The 15,000-nt window shown below is 41.6% G+C and overlaps 1 non-coding gene across 1 annotated transcript; it reads right to left on the bottom strand.

Annotated features, from left to right (window-relative positions):
- Nucleotides 1–10,066: 10,066 nt before the first annotated feature.
- On the bottom strand, nucleotides 10,067–10,138 carry TRNAP-CGG (transfer RNA proline (anticodon CGG)). The gene has a single exon. It is a non-coding gene; the product is annotated as a tRNA-Pro (tRNA).
- Nucleotides 10,139–15,000: the final 4,862 nt, after the last annotated feature.

Raw genomic sequence — 15,000 nt, 5'->3', positions numbered from 1 at the left:
AAAGAAGCTAAAAAAAAGTTTTTCGATGAAACGCTTAGCCGCTTCCTCAAAACGTAACCGCAAAAGTTCTGGTGATACTTTAGTGATAGGAAGGAGAGAATACAGGAGATTAAGCACGAAAATCAGGTACTGATAAAAAAGGAGCATATAGTAGATCATTTTAATCACTTTTTCCAGTCCGTATTCACCGCAACCAAAGATGACATAGACCTTAGTTCAGAACGCTTGTTGCCTAGCCGAATGAATGACGTCATAATTTCGCAGGAGGGCGTATTTCAGCAGCTCCTCAATTTGGATGTTAAAAAGGCCAATGGACCAGACAACATACCAACCCAGTTTCTCCGAAGATATGCCGAGTGGGCCTCACGATATCTTAAACTTATTTTTCAAAAGTCCTTGCACACCCATTGTGTACCACAAGATTGGCGCAATGCACTAGTAATTCCGGTTTAAAGGAGGCAACCGAACTCTAGTAAATAACTACCGCCCAATATCTCTTATATCGATTTCTTGTAAACTTATGGAACATATTATAGCGAAGCATATCTTTCATTACCTAGAAATAAGCTGTTTACTTTACCCTCACCAACACGGATTCCGAGCAGGCCTTTCCACCACTACACAACTTGTAGAGACAATTCACGATTTGGCAATGACGATTGATGCGAAGCAGCAAATTGACATAATCGCTGTAGATTTTGCCAAAGCTTTTGATAAGGTGCCACACAATAAATTAGTTTTTAAACTGGAAAGAGCTGGAATTAATATGAATATTGTAAAATGGATTAAAGCGTACTTAGGAAGTCGTAACCAGGTGGTCAAAATGGATGGTCATGTGTCCGCCTCACTAGCAGTTCTTTCAGGAGTTCCACAGGGTTCTGTTCTGGGACCGTTGTTATTTTTGGTGTATATTAATGATATCTCTGCTGTCATGGAACCAAATGTACGACTGAAGCTATTCGCAGATGACTGTTTAATTTATTCCACAGTTAGAAACACGGAAGACCAGCTTAGAATTAACAACTCTTTACAGGCATTAAGCGAATGGTGCAAAAAATGGAACATGGAAATAAATTATTCGAAATCAACGTACATGCACATTACAACGAAGAAATCTGTTCTTTCGTTTCCATATTTCATTGGTGACAAGTGTTTGATAAACGTAACTCAGTTTAAGTATCTAGGAATGACAATAACACATAATTTAAATTGGGGCACACATATAGAAGAGGTGTGCTCTAATGCACACCAGAGGTTATGTTTTTTGAGAAAAAAATGGGAGAATGCTACACGAGATGTAAAACTAATTGCATATAAAGCTTTTGTGAGGCCAATCCTTGAGTATGCGTCAGTAGTGTGGAGTCCTAAACAGAATTATTTAAAGAAACAATTAGAAAGAGTTCACAGGTACGCAGTACGCTTTATTTGCTGCCGATATCGAAGGACAGACACAGTTACAGATATGCTTTCTTCCTGTAACCTGGATTCATTAGAAATACGTAGAGAAAAAAATCGCCTAAAGCTACTATTCCAGATGCTCCAAGGACAGGTAAACATTCAAAAGGAAACATACATACAAGCGCCAGGCAAACGGAGTTCTATAACAAATCATAGTCGGATAATTCAGCCGTACTACGCCCATAGTGAAGCTTTCAGAAATTCCTTCTTCCCCCATGTAATTGAAATGTGGAATGACTTGCCAATGCGTGTTGTAGAACAGAATGATCTGCATGAATTTGAGCGATCTCTGGATGACCATCTGCTTGAAAGTGCTATTTGATGCTTGAACGAATGTACTGTCTTCTGCAGATGTATTTAGTGATTGTGAATAATTATATTTTCTACGAAGTTTTCATACCTTCCCTGTAAGGACCCTCGCTTGAGGGTTAACAGTATTGTTAAATAAATAAATAAATAATAATAAAGCGGCGACTAGATGAACACTGCCTAGAAGTACGCCCGGAGCGTCCAGCGTCACACCGCGACGGGCATTGAGAAGGGCCATGCATCTCCATGCTTCATTTGCTGGCTTATAATAAACTTTACATCTCCAACCAAAAACTTTAATTTTAACCCAACGTTTCGAATCCGACTCGGCTCCTTCTTCAAGGGTGACTGAGGGCAGTAGCTAGCGTATTCAAGTATGGATGGGGGAGGGGGTCAAAGGAACGAAAGCTGTGATGAGAAAGGCCTGAGGGAGGGGGAGAAAGGGGGGTTAAGGCTTTGAGTCACGTTGTTGCTCTGTGGGGAGGCGGTCAATGGGCAGAAGAAGACGATAACGATGAGATAATTAGCCACGTCGCCGATGAAGCAAAGATGGGCCTCTGGTAGAGTGAAAGTTGAAGCGTTAAGCTGGGCTATGTAGAAGTGGTTTTCTCAATTAATTATTACAAAAAAAATAGCATAGGGAGACAGGAAAGGAGAATAGCAGCTGGTGGTCTGGCATTTTTCGTTCTTTACGCGTATAGCATTTCACTACTACCAAAGGATTTAGAAGTCTACAATGAAGCAGTATATGTTCTAGATATTTCGCTTTCCCGCTGTAAAAGTGTGAACGCTACAAAACAAGCCTGTTCCTTCACTTCAGTGCTCGTGACATGAGCTTCCAATCTGCACTTACTTGCTTGTGTTGAAGCCCAGCAATCCCGCTGATTGCACACACGGAATGTCCTATTTGTTTTAATGTGGTATTCACAGTGTAATCATTTTTAGCCGTGGCTTTTGTAAACACAGCTTGGAAACAACTGTAGAAAAAGTTATCTCAGTGAAACGGTCAAATCCAGAGTTTCACACCAAGAAGAACGAAATACAAAGTTTAAATGTTGAGACTAAAACTTTTGCATAATTTTTCATTACGTCCTTATGTACAGTTGCTCTAACATGTAAAACATATAACAGCTTGGATAGCGCTGCGGTTTTCGCATTTTCCTCGGTTAGCGTTTACGTGGATTTGTGTCATTTAGAAAAAAGGTTTTTATTTTTCTTTGTATTCTTTGTTTGAGATTGTCGACCACCTTGCGCAACGTGTCTTCACACTGCATTTTTGCATTAGTGGGCTTCAGCGGGGGAGAAGGCCTGCTAAAATTTTTGACTGACAGTTTTTGATTGCAAGGAAGGGAGAAAGAGTTATTTCAATTGAATTACATTCCATTTCGATTATTTCGCATTTATAGCGGAGATTCGGCATCAGGTATGTATTTGAAAAGGGATTTCGCCAAAAGGAAGAGCTGAAAATTAAAGAAGGCGCTTCGGGAATTAGGTCAGCTGGAAATGACGCTTGATGATGGTGGCTTAGGAAAAAAAAAACACGTGGGCTCGTCCGGGATTGGAACCCGGGACCTCTCGCACCCTAAGCGAGAAACATACCCCTAGACCAACGAGCCCCGCTTAGACACGTGGAGTGGCTGCTAGGAGTTGAGAGGCTAATTTTTACACTAACAAGAAGCTTACTCCAAGGGGGTCTAGATTGGGCTCATCCTTGAATTCCTCGTTCAAGCTGTGGCACTGAAACGTGGTCCTTCCCAAGTGTATTTCTCTAATGATAGATAGATAGATAGATAGATAGATAGATAGATAGATAGATAGATAGATAGATAGATAGATAGATAGATAGATAGATAGATAGATAGATAGATAGATAGATAGATAGATAGATAGATAGATAGATAGATAGATAGATAGATAGATAGATAGATAGATAGATAGATAGATAGATAGATAGATAGATAGATAGATAGATAGATAGATAGATAGATAGATAGATAGATAGATAGATAGATAGATAGATAGATAGATAGATAGATAGATAGATAGATAGATAGATAGATAGATAGATAGATAGATAGATAGATAGATAGATAGATAGATAGATAGATAGATAGATAGATAGATAGATAGATAGATAGATAGATAGATAGATAGATAGATAGATAGATAGATAGATAGATAGATAGATAGATAGATAGATAGATAGATAGATAGATAGATAGATAGATAGATAGATAGATAGATAGATAGATAGATAGATAGATAGATAGATAGATAGATAGATAGATAGATAGATAGATAGATAGATAGATAGATAGATAGATAGATAGATAGATAGATAGATAGATAGATAGATAGATAGATAGATAGATAGATAGATAGATAGATAGATAGATAGATAGATAGATAGATAGATAGATAGATAGATAGATAGATAGATAGATAGATAGATAGATAGATAGATAGATAGATAGATAGATAGATAGATAGATAGATAGATAGATAGATAGATAGATAGATAGATAGATAGATAGATAGATAGATAGATAGATAGATAGATAGATAGATAGATAGATAGATAGATAGATAGATAGATAGATAGATAGATAGATAGATAGATAGATAGATAGATAGATAGATAGATAGATAGATAGATAGATAGATAGATAGATAGATAGATAGATAGATAGATAGATAGATAGATAGATAGATAGATAGATAGATAGATAGATAGAACTTTTATTCATGTCAATTGCCAGACAACATAAATCAGGCCTACCAAAGCCTCAAAGGGCTTGAGTGGCAGCGCCTGGCAGACAGCGAACGTTGGCAAAACAAAGGAAAATAGAGACGTTTGCAATGAACTTTGCAAAAAAGAAAAAGGTCACCAAACATAGTGAAACAAATATATAACTATTACAACATCAAGAGAGATTACAGTAATTTGAAATTAATACAGTAAATAGAAGAAATAACTACGGGGCAGGAAGCAGCGCGGAGATATACCGCAAAGTTTTTTTCAGGGTGTATTTAGTTTTCATGCGGAGTACAGTAGGGGGCAAGCTATTGAAACAGGCAGGTACATAGTAATGGCGTGTGCGCTTTCCGTACCGGGTTGAGGAGCGAGGAATGCAATAGCGGTATTTTGGTCTTAAATCCCGAGCAGGAACATATGGAACGGTGAACTGACTGTACCAGAAGTGTTTTAGCACAATAGTTTCTGTTATTAAAGAGTTAAAACTTGGAAGCTTTAGTCTTCTGAAAATATCAATGTCATTACCAATGGACAGGTCGTAAGCAATATTCTTTAGAAGCAAACGCAAAAGTGAATTCACCCTGTGTTGCCAGCGAACCGTGCAATGACCATAAACAGTAATTCCGTACCTAAGTACACTATAGGCTAGAGCATGTGCAACACATTTACGGACAGAGAAAGGCATAAAATATCTGATGTTATACAGGACACACGATACAGCACAAAGCCTTTGGCAAACAAAAGAAAGGTGCGAGTTCCAAGAGAGATCGCTGTCGAAGATCAGGCCAAGATATTTGACCGAATGCGCATATTTTACTGGTACACAGTAACATCACGTAATTGAACATCACGTAATACTCACTGTTTATAAACCGAGTGTCATTGCTTTCAATTCATTGTGATGTTAACTGCACGTGCGAATACTTACTATGTCGTGTCGGATGTCGACATAGTGTAAGTTGCTAGTCGCCTCTGTTTTGCTCGAGTTATTGCAGGTATTTGCTGTGGCTCTTTTATCACATGATTCGGGCCAGCATGAACTTTCGGACACAAACGAAGAGAGACACATGGAAAACGGAACACACTGCTGAAACATCTTTAATTGAAAGGCGCGGAACGCACGGAAATATATACAGTGGTAAAGGTGAAGAGAAGGATGGAAAGAAGGCAAAGGGCATGGCGAAAGAAGGCCGCACCAAAAGCAAATGTAACAACAATCCTTAGAACAAATGACGAAACAGCCGTTACCGGGAAAGCGAAATCACTGAGCCCCCGACAATCTTAGGCCGTGTTGCAAAACTGTGCGCACGTGATGGGAACCAAAGCATGATCGAGAATCAGTTCTAAGAGTAGTCACAGGATAAGGTCTAGGCCACAACACAGACAGTGAAAGAGCAAAAGCCGCGTCATAAAAACAAAACACGAAACAACTGAAAGAATATATGAATGAAAAACCCGCAAGAAATCACGCCAAAACAAAGCTAGAAGTTTAACATGAAGATGGACATGAGGCTGCGAAATCATGAAAAGCTCCTTCGCCTTCAGGTGAGACGAGAGTTGAATAAAAACCCAAAAATGCCAACACTAACACGGCTAAAACAGAGCTAAAAACCTGAAGTTGAATTAAAACCAAAATGCCAACAGTAACACGACTAAAACAGGGATAAAAACCTAAAACATGATGTGGGAGATAAAAAACAAAAAGCACAAACACGGTGCCGAACAGGACGGGCGTATAATTTGGCCGGATCATGGGACAGGGCAAACATCATGGAGGAACGTTTTTTCTTTGGTTGAAAGTGCAATTGACGGGGTGCTTACGCAGTCCTTCCCTTTCTTGTGGATGGCTACAGCTTCGATGATTTCCCTGGCCAGCCTATCTTTTTATCTTCCAAGGATCGAGATGCTGTCGAGGTTGGCCGTGCATGGGTGCTTAGGCTGGCGGCAATGAAGAGCCAGGAAACCTCTTCGTCTCTCTTCGTTTGTGTCCCAAAGTTCATGCTGGCCCAAATCATGGATTCATACCATGTGGCCCAGAAAAATGCCATTTTGCAGTTATTTTATCACTGCTAGCATTGCGCTTACGCCATGCCTCAACTGGCCGGTAATCAAACTTGTAGATAAAATTTCTGATCTAGGCTGGTTCTGCTGGCTCATTAAAAATAAACAAAAGGTGACGACCTGTCCAGATCTGTGCCCAGTGCTTTTATGAACAAAATCGAGGACCAGGCTCTAAAGTGACGAGAGGACTTGGAAAGGCATCAATGATGTCCCATAGCTGAGGTTAATGTTGGTCGCGGCAATGTTTTGTAGTGATACTCAAGTCCTGCTCAAGTAGTAGCTATTCTTCTTTTTAATTGTAGCCACTTTTATTTGCAATTTAACCTGTTTAAAGTCACAAATCTAGACGCGGGCTCTGAGAGACATTTTGGAAGGCTGCTAATTTATTTATGCCACAAGGCTTATACGCGCGTTGAGGTAGCATGGCGCACGGGCGTTCTTGTATTTCACCTGCATCGAGGTGCAGGTGCCTACGTTTAAGACGGAAGCGAACAAACAGGTGCAGAAAGCTTGCAGAAAGCCTTTAGCCTGGTGCACGCAACAGTCCACTGAGCAACCATCCGCCGCTTAAGGTTGCTATTGGTATGCCTTCTTGTTTTGTTCATTTTTTCCTGCCAGAAAGAACGAAATTAGAATGTGACTAGGTTCGGTTCGGAATCCGGTACTTCTCGCGCCCTAAACGAGAACAATCACATCTCCATACACCAAAGAGCCACTTTGGGGCATCCATCAGCAATTCTTTCTGTACGGTGACGGGACGGCCCCGTACGCCTCAGGCCTCTCAACAGGGATATGCCATTTACGGTATTTTGGATCTTCAGCGGATATAAACGTCGGAATTTGAAGAAAAGGGAAATTTTATGGCGCTTCAAGGATGGCTTTTAACACCAATAAATTGACTCACGTTCTCCAAATTAACGGGGATTTGAAGCTGCTGCGCAGAAAAAGGCTGGCGCATTTGATGCAATTCTCGTTTACAACATGGCACATCGCTGCTTCTCAGAGTAGCGGTTCAACATCTTCAGCATATGTACTCTCTTCCAGTGTAGTTCCCTGCAGGATCCTCCCATACAGCTTTTGTAGGTGAAGTGCAAACAGCCGTCGGGAAAACGGGCACCGTTATCTGAGAGAAGAAAAGATGCGCCCAGGCTGTCAGAGGGAGCGAACAATTTAGGAGGTAGAACTGATATTGCAGCAGAGCGTTTACTTTTGTAGACAGTTGAATAAACATTGACGCGTGGTAGCCAACGAGCCATCTAGGCCAAGCTCCAGAGTCTATTTGTGTACGTCAGGTCGACAGCTCTGCAGGCCTCAAGCATTCACGCGGTGGTTCGGCGTCCTTTGCTTGTTATAGTCTTACGTTATTTTTACAAAGAAGACTGCTGAAAGGGGTTCGTGCCTAACTGGGCATTCAACTCTTCGCTGCCCAGGGAAAAATTGGAAAAGTTCTTTTGTACTTTTGTCCCGAGTGTACCGGTTCTTCGAAGAGCGCGTAATGGCTGCTGTCGACACTAAGCAACCACTACCGTCTCTTGCGCACTGTATTCTGCACAGCAAAGAAATTTTGCTGTTTCCTTGCATATACGTAAATGGTTCATTAGCCCTGTGTTTTGCCCAGGCTGCAGTGATTATTCTTCGTCACGGATTTCCTTGCATCGTAAAATAAGTTGCGCTAACGTTTTCTGGCCTGGATGGCCGGTATTGAAGACTGTAGATTGATTGATTTTTATTGTTTTTCACTCCTAAATTAAAAACATATGCTGAGCTTGTCCGTAATTTGAACCGAGGCTTTGAGCCGTTAGATCCCACAAACCGCACCAACCAAACATTAGGTCTAAGTTTTGTTTTGCTGTAGCAAGAAAGAGGCATCGCTTGGGATGATGAACAATTTATGCAGTCAGTGTTTTGTGGTACGACCAATCTTGTAAATGTCTAGCACGATCTTCCGCTGCTTCACAGAACCGCGACGCTCACATTCAGTGGCATGAAAAAGGGGGGGGGGGAAGGGCACACGAATATATATTTTTGTATGCACTAGCAGAAATATGCACAGCTTGACAGCTTGATCAGCACAATTAAGTCCCGCATATGCACTAGAAAAGACCTTAAGTATTGCGAATCAACTTTACATAACACAGACTGTAACTGATTTTGGCGGTCATGTAACAGCAGTGAAAGCAAGACTGGCTGTGCTGGCTGTTTAAGGTAGCGAGCGATTCTGAGAGAAAACTCTGACGTTTCCTTCGTCTGAATGCAGAGATTGAAGCAGTATTTTCGTGAGAAGTCGAGTTTTGTTACGAATTGCCCGTTGCATTAAGCAAGAAATCTTAACCACTGCGCTTAGTATAGGAATAGTGTAACACACTCTCGTGGCGTCGCGTCTCTTTGTAGACCTTCTTGCCGCTTCTTCCCCCTCTCCCCTGAGAAAATTTCAACCACCTCACCCCCAAAGCCCCCAAGTATGACCCATAAATCTGTCCCTCAAAAAACTTATGAGCTGGCATTGCATTGAAAATTAAAGAGGCCAGTAGTATTCTTATTATGAGAGCTATTTAGAAGGGAGTAAGATAGCACCCTATAGTTTATTTTATCCGAGTTAAATAAAGACGAAATCAAATCTTGTGCATTGTTATCTATCTAGATAGAATAGTTAGTGAAAATATCTTTTTATTACTGGAAGAGTGTAATACGTACTCTTGTATCTCTTCCTTCGTTTTCTGCGTATGAGCATGGGTGCGAAGCCAGTAAACAGGCCAATGTAAACAACGTAAACGCCCAGGAAGCCGCACTGTCATCAACCCGGCCACGGTGCGTTTGTATAAACAGCCCACATGTGCGAACCCGCACTCAGCGAAAATGGCCACTTTGTTCGCGAAGTGGTAGTAACATTTGGCGTTTTGTTAATTAAAAAAATCTAATGCGTCTTCTCTAAGTCCGGCATTAATTTGCTGTTTATTATTTTTCTTTGATATCTATTGTTTACACCGCGAAAACTACCATTTCTCTCTACCCCCCTCCGGCCCTCGCGAATAGTTCTGCCGACGTCGTTGCGTATTGGAAGCAGCCGACAGGATGGAGCTTCCGCCATTTGTCTACGGCTTTTAGGACGTTAGTGTGCAATGCAACGTTGCATACCCATAAATGGTTCGGAGATAATTTGTTCTCTTTACATCGCAATTGACGTAGCGCCGACGTTATCCACTCCGAATGGCTGACAATGAGGACTAGAATTTTACCCGTTTGAAGAATAATAGACATACGGGCAAGTTCGTACGGTGTCATTTAAATTTAGCAGCGCGAAAGACAAGGACATGAAGCAGACGCAGCAAGTACTGACTCGCGACTGAAGTTTATTGGAGCAAACTGATTATATAGCCACGGCAAGCAACAATAAAAATACAGAAAACGAAATGACCAAAAATTATAAAGAAATTAAAATAAGTCTATTGGATTCTCCGTTGCTTAGAACTAAAAGAAGTTGTCGGGCTCGTCCGGGATTTGAACCCGGGACCTCTCGCACCCGAAGCGAGAATCATACCCCTAGACCAACGAGCCAGCTCGAAAACGAAACACCTGAGGAAATATGACATCGGCGGGGTAACTCGGCGGCGGGATTATCCAGCCGTGTGGGGCTGAGAGCAAAGAGCATCCGCATATGGTCAGGTCGGAGGGCAGGGGAGGAAGACTGTAATGGAGGGTATTTTAGAAGAGCGTGGAATTTGTCGGATTGGCCAAGCGCAGCTCGGCAATCAACATCGGCGCTGTAAACTCGCCTGACAGCAACAAGGCATAACCGTGCAGCGATTTTTGTTTAAGTGCAATTTTCGCAGTATTAAAGGCGTCTTTTGCTGCGCGACACGCATCAGTTTGCTCACCAAGAACAATAGAATCAATTGTTTCCCCCGAGCACAAAACTTTGGTGGCGTTGTCCTCAGTGTGCGTTAACATATCATCAGTTGGCGAGAGAGATTTCGCTGTAACTGCACTGAATATAGGTACCCTTATTTTACATTCTTCGCAACTAATAGAGGCCACAATTAGTTTCGCGCAGCGGAAATCACGAATAATTAAGCAATACAGCTCAACGACTATTTAATTATATTCATGAATATTTTCATCATTTCAGGATGTCATCAATCCATTCAGATATTTTTAAAGGAGTGGGTTAGAAGGACCTGCAGACAATCAGTCATGCAGGTATCCACATCAATGTACAATAGGGTCAATAAAAAGTTCATTAAAGCTGCGAACTGGGCGAGTTGGTATTGATTCATATTTGAACAGCGCAATAAAACAACGGGACACAACGAAGAAAGGGCACCACAAGCGCTGTGGTGTCCTTTCTTCGTTGTGTCCCGTTGTCTTATTGCGCTGTTCAAATATGAATCAACAAAAAGTATTGAAAGATATTGAACCTAAGTTAAAACATTGAATTGGACAGAAAGATAATACATAATGAACTTGGGTCAGTTTAATATTGTGTGGAGAAAAAAAGAAAGAGAAGCCCATAAATATAAAAAATGATAACAACATTCACGCTTTCACAGATTCACATTATGACGTGCTTCCAATTTTACATGACAAATAATAGAATGACAAACGCATAATAGGACAAGTTGTCGTTGCTGGTTGGTGGTGATACATTCTATTGATTCTATGCCTGTGTTCTTCGTTATATGCGCAGTGTTTTGGTGTTCCTGAATAAAGTTGAAGTTCAGCACCTGTGACGTCGTCTTCTATGTCTTCTGTTCGTGTTTTTTAAGCGCTGTCAACAAAAGAAAAAAAAATACGCATAATGATATAATCACTCACACGTTGATGACAGCATAGTTTTGCCAGCAAGTTCAAGAGATTTGTCCACAATGCGCTGGGTGACCACAGTCTGGTCTAAAGCGTTCCATTCACACACAGCTAGCGGGAAGGAAAAATGAAACACTATCTGTTAATAGCGCAGAAATAATCTTGTTGTGTCAACTGATGTTTACGAAGCGTTTCGTTTAAGTTTTAAATAACATATAGGTGTCAGACTTTCAACTTGTTATGCAGGGTGAGATGCAAGTATTTTAGACTGTGAAGCGCCACACGACTGGTTATTGTGTCAGGACTGATCGCGGACAGCATCTGCTTCGGCGTGTCGGTGCTACTTCATCTGTTAGAAATAAAACGCACAGCTTCGAGAAACCACGCAACGTTTGCACAGTCTAAGATCGGACGTATCGTCGTCATGTAAGCCAAAATTGTGGCTTCCTGCGCTCAGTAACGCAGAACCAGTTTTAGAAACATTAGCTTTCGCGTCGCTTTGCTTGCCACGGGCTCGACATGAATCAACCACCCTAGATCTGATGATACTTCGACATCAAAGTTTTTATGCTCAGTGACAGTGTTAAGGATGGCACTGTCATATCCGTGCGGGAAATCAAGGAGGGAATATGTTTGGGCGTGTTGATTCATCGTGATTCACACAGAAGGTACAGCGCAGTGACTACGGAAGACGAGGCGAGGAGAGCACCTCGCCAGTCCTGTCCTCGCCTCGTTTTCTGTGGCTACTGCGCCGTGCTTTCAGTGTGACAGGAAACTTATTTTGGATTTGTTCTTGTTATTGGAATCGAAACTGCTTTATCAGGCTTGACGGCCTTTGACCAGATTGTACACCATTGGGTTATAACGGCAAAAGCATTGTTAAGACGTACTTTATCTTGTCAGTCTTGTATTTCTCTGTGCAGGGCGCATCCGTCTGCGAAGAACCTAATCTTGGATTCTACCTGACTAGTTTTGTCGTTTATGAGCAAAGCATTTGGGGGTAAATGGAGCCCTGGGCAGAGGAGAATGTACTGACACAATTTCTGAAATGTGGCCAAACAGACTGACAATGGTCCAGTAAATATTGGCTGGATTATAAATACACTTGTCCCATACTCTAACCATGTTTAAGCGTTAACGTTTAGCAAGAAAGACTCACTAAAAGGGCTTTGAAAAGTCTAGGTAAGCTACATCTCTGTGTTTGGTTATTAATTGCTTTCGCGAAATCATACATGTGCTCAACGAGCTGGGCGATGGTAGACAGGCTTTGCGTGAAGCTATGTTGGGCGGATGAAGAATATTTTTTTCACCAACCAAATTCTGTAATGAACTTATAATTACATGTTCTAATATTTTACAGGAAGTACACGTGAAAGGAATAGTGCTATGATTTGAATGGCAAGAGGTATCACCCGATTTGTAGACGCACTGTTTTTGCAATTTTTAATTCTGCTGGAAGGCACTGTTCGCAGATTGCTTTATTGTACACAGGGCATAAATATTTTCTGATAGGCTAAGCGTATCGTTTCAGGATGCAGTTCGGGATTCCGTGTGGACCACTGCACTATTGCCGTATAATGTGCCATGTAGCGGGAATGGCCGCCGATGAATCCTAGCGCCGTAAGCCTTAGTGCGAGACTAGCGCAGCCAACCATTGCGGCACAAGCCACGGCTGCCTGACTCTTCTGGGCTCGAGTGTACCCGCCGGGACGTCTCGGATACTACCCAAGTGCGACGCTCGCATCCCATTTCGGCTTACGTCAGCGACATATCAGCTGCCGCTGCGTAGGGCTTCTTACACCGCAATCTAATCAGTGTTATTTTTGGGATGATCATCTGACAGAATCCAAAGCCAAGCAACAATGTTATCTCAGGGCTGCCAATGAAACGAAAGATAACATAAAAACGCCTTCATGTAATACAGCTAAGCAGTCGTTAAAGGCGCTTAAGCAAAGCTATCTCGCTAACAGCCGCCATCATTGACAGGCTAGCGAGAACCGCAAGGCCATAAGGCGTGACAAATTCGTGTGCGGCGTATATAAGCAGTTGTGATGCAGCTCCAGCGCTTGAATAAATAAGTGTTCAGATCGAGGCCTTTGTGGGACACGTAAAAGTCCGAGAAAAGGGACTCAGATTGAAAGGCTGCTTTAACGCACATTGAAATCCATGTTACCCTAGCTCACTGAGGTAGGGTGCTGCGACACCAGTAAAAGGCATGATGACAGCAAAGCCAAAAAGAGCGCTAAAAGCGTCTACAGAGTGGACTCTCGTCTGCCCGCGTGTATTCTTTCTTAGGTGTTTAGTTTCGCGGTCATCATGCCTCATACCACAAAGGGTCAACTATAGATAAACTATCAGCCGGCTATTCACGAAGCAGCTCTACGTAAGATGGCGCAAGTGGAAGAAAAAAAACTTGACACGGTTTGAATTAATGACATCTATTTATAGATGTATGAAAACATGAACTGACAACAGAAAGGGGGAAATAAGCAGTATAAACTCTTACCATCACTCATGAAGGAATAGAGAAAGCTATTGACATACTACAAATTAACTAGTCGCCTGGTCCAGACGGTAAATGCCCTAAACTGCTAAAATTAACAAAACCTATTGTATCTCACATTTTTGCGGCCTTGTTCTAGCAATCTCATGACACCGGGTGCATACCTGACTCGTGGAAACTTGCTCGTGTTACTCCTATATTTAAATCAGGTGACCAATCCATGCTAACAAATTGGGCAGACCTATCTAGTTAACCAGTATACCCTGCAAACTGTTGGAGCATATCATATCATCTGCCATAATGAAATACTTAACCGAGAACTAGTTATTTTCCCCTTATCAGCATGGTCGTTCGTGTGAGACGCAGTTGCTTGAATTATTAACCGACCTTCATCATGCCATCGACGCCAAATTAAGGATTGACGCTATATTTATTGATTTCGCGAAAGCGTTTGATAAGGCTCCCGTTATCGTTTATTACTGAAGCTAAATTCTGTCAACATTGAAAAGCTTATTATTACCTTGATGACTAACTTTCTTAGCAATCGTTACCAATGTGTCTGTGTAAATGGGTGTTGTTCTTCCCCAACCGTGGTAAAATCTGGCGTTCCGAAAGGCTCGGTGCTTGGACCAATTTTATTCCTGATCTACATTAATGATATAAGTGAATTTATTACCTCTACATCTAGATTATTTGCTGATGACTGTGTTATATATAGAGAAGTTACAAACCCTGACGGCACCAACTCTTTGCAGACCGACCTGGACAGAATCACCACTTGGTGTGAACAGTGGAAAATGCAAATTAAAGTCTCTTAAACTAAGACTATAACATTCACCACCAATAATCAGCTTCAAAATCACTGTTATTCCATGAATAGTATTCGCACAAAGAACGTCTCCACAGTCAAATACCTAGGTGTTCATATTTCTTCTGATCTAACATAGAATAACCATATCGTGCAATTGTCAGTAAATCATCTAAAGCACTTGGTTTCATCAGACGTCACTTGCACGGAGCTGATCCTGGCACCAAACGTTTAGCTTACACTACCCTCGTACGCTCAAAAATAGAATACGCATCCTTCATTTGGAGTCTGCTTCAATTGTACTTA

Source organism: Amblyomma americanum, chromosome 5 (genome assembly GCF_052857255.1).
Source record: "Amblyomma americanum isolate KBUSLIRL-KWMA chromosome 5, ASM5285725v1, whole genome shotgun sequence".
NCBI lineage: Eukaryota > Metazoa > Arthropoda > Arachnida > Ixodida > Ixodidae > Amblyomma > Amblyomma americanum.
The sequence above is the reverse complement of the archived record's forward strand: the minus strand, read 5'-3'. Positions and strand labels throughout refer to the sequence as shown.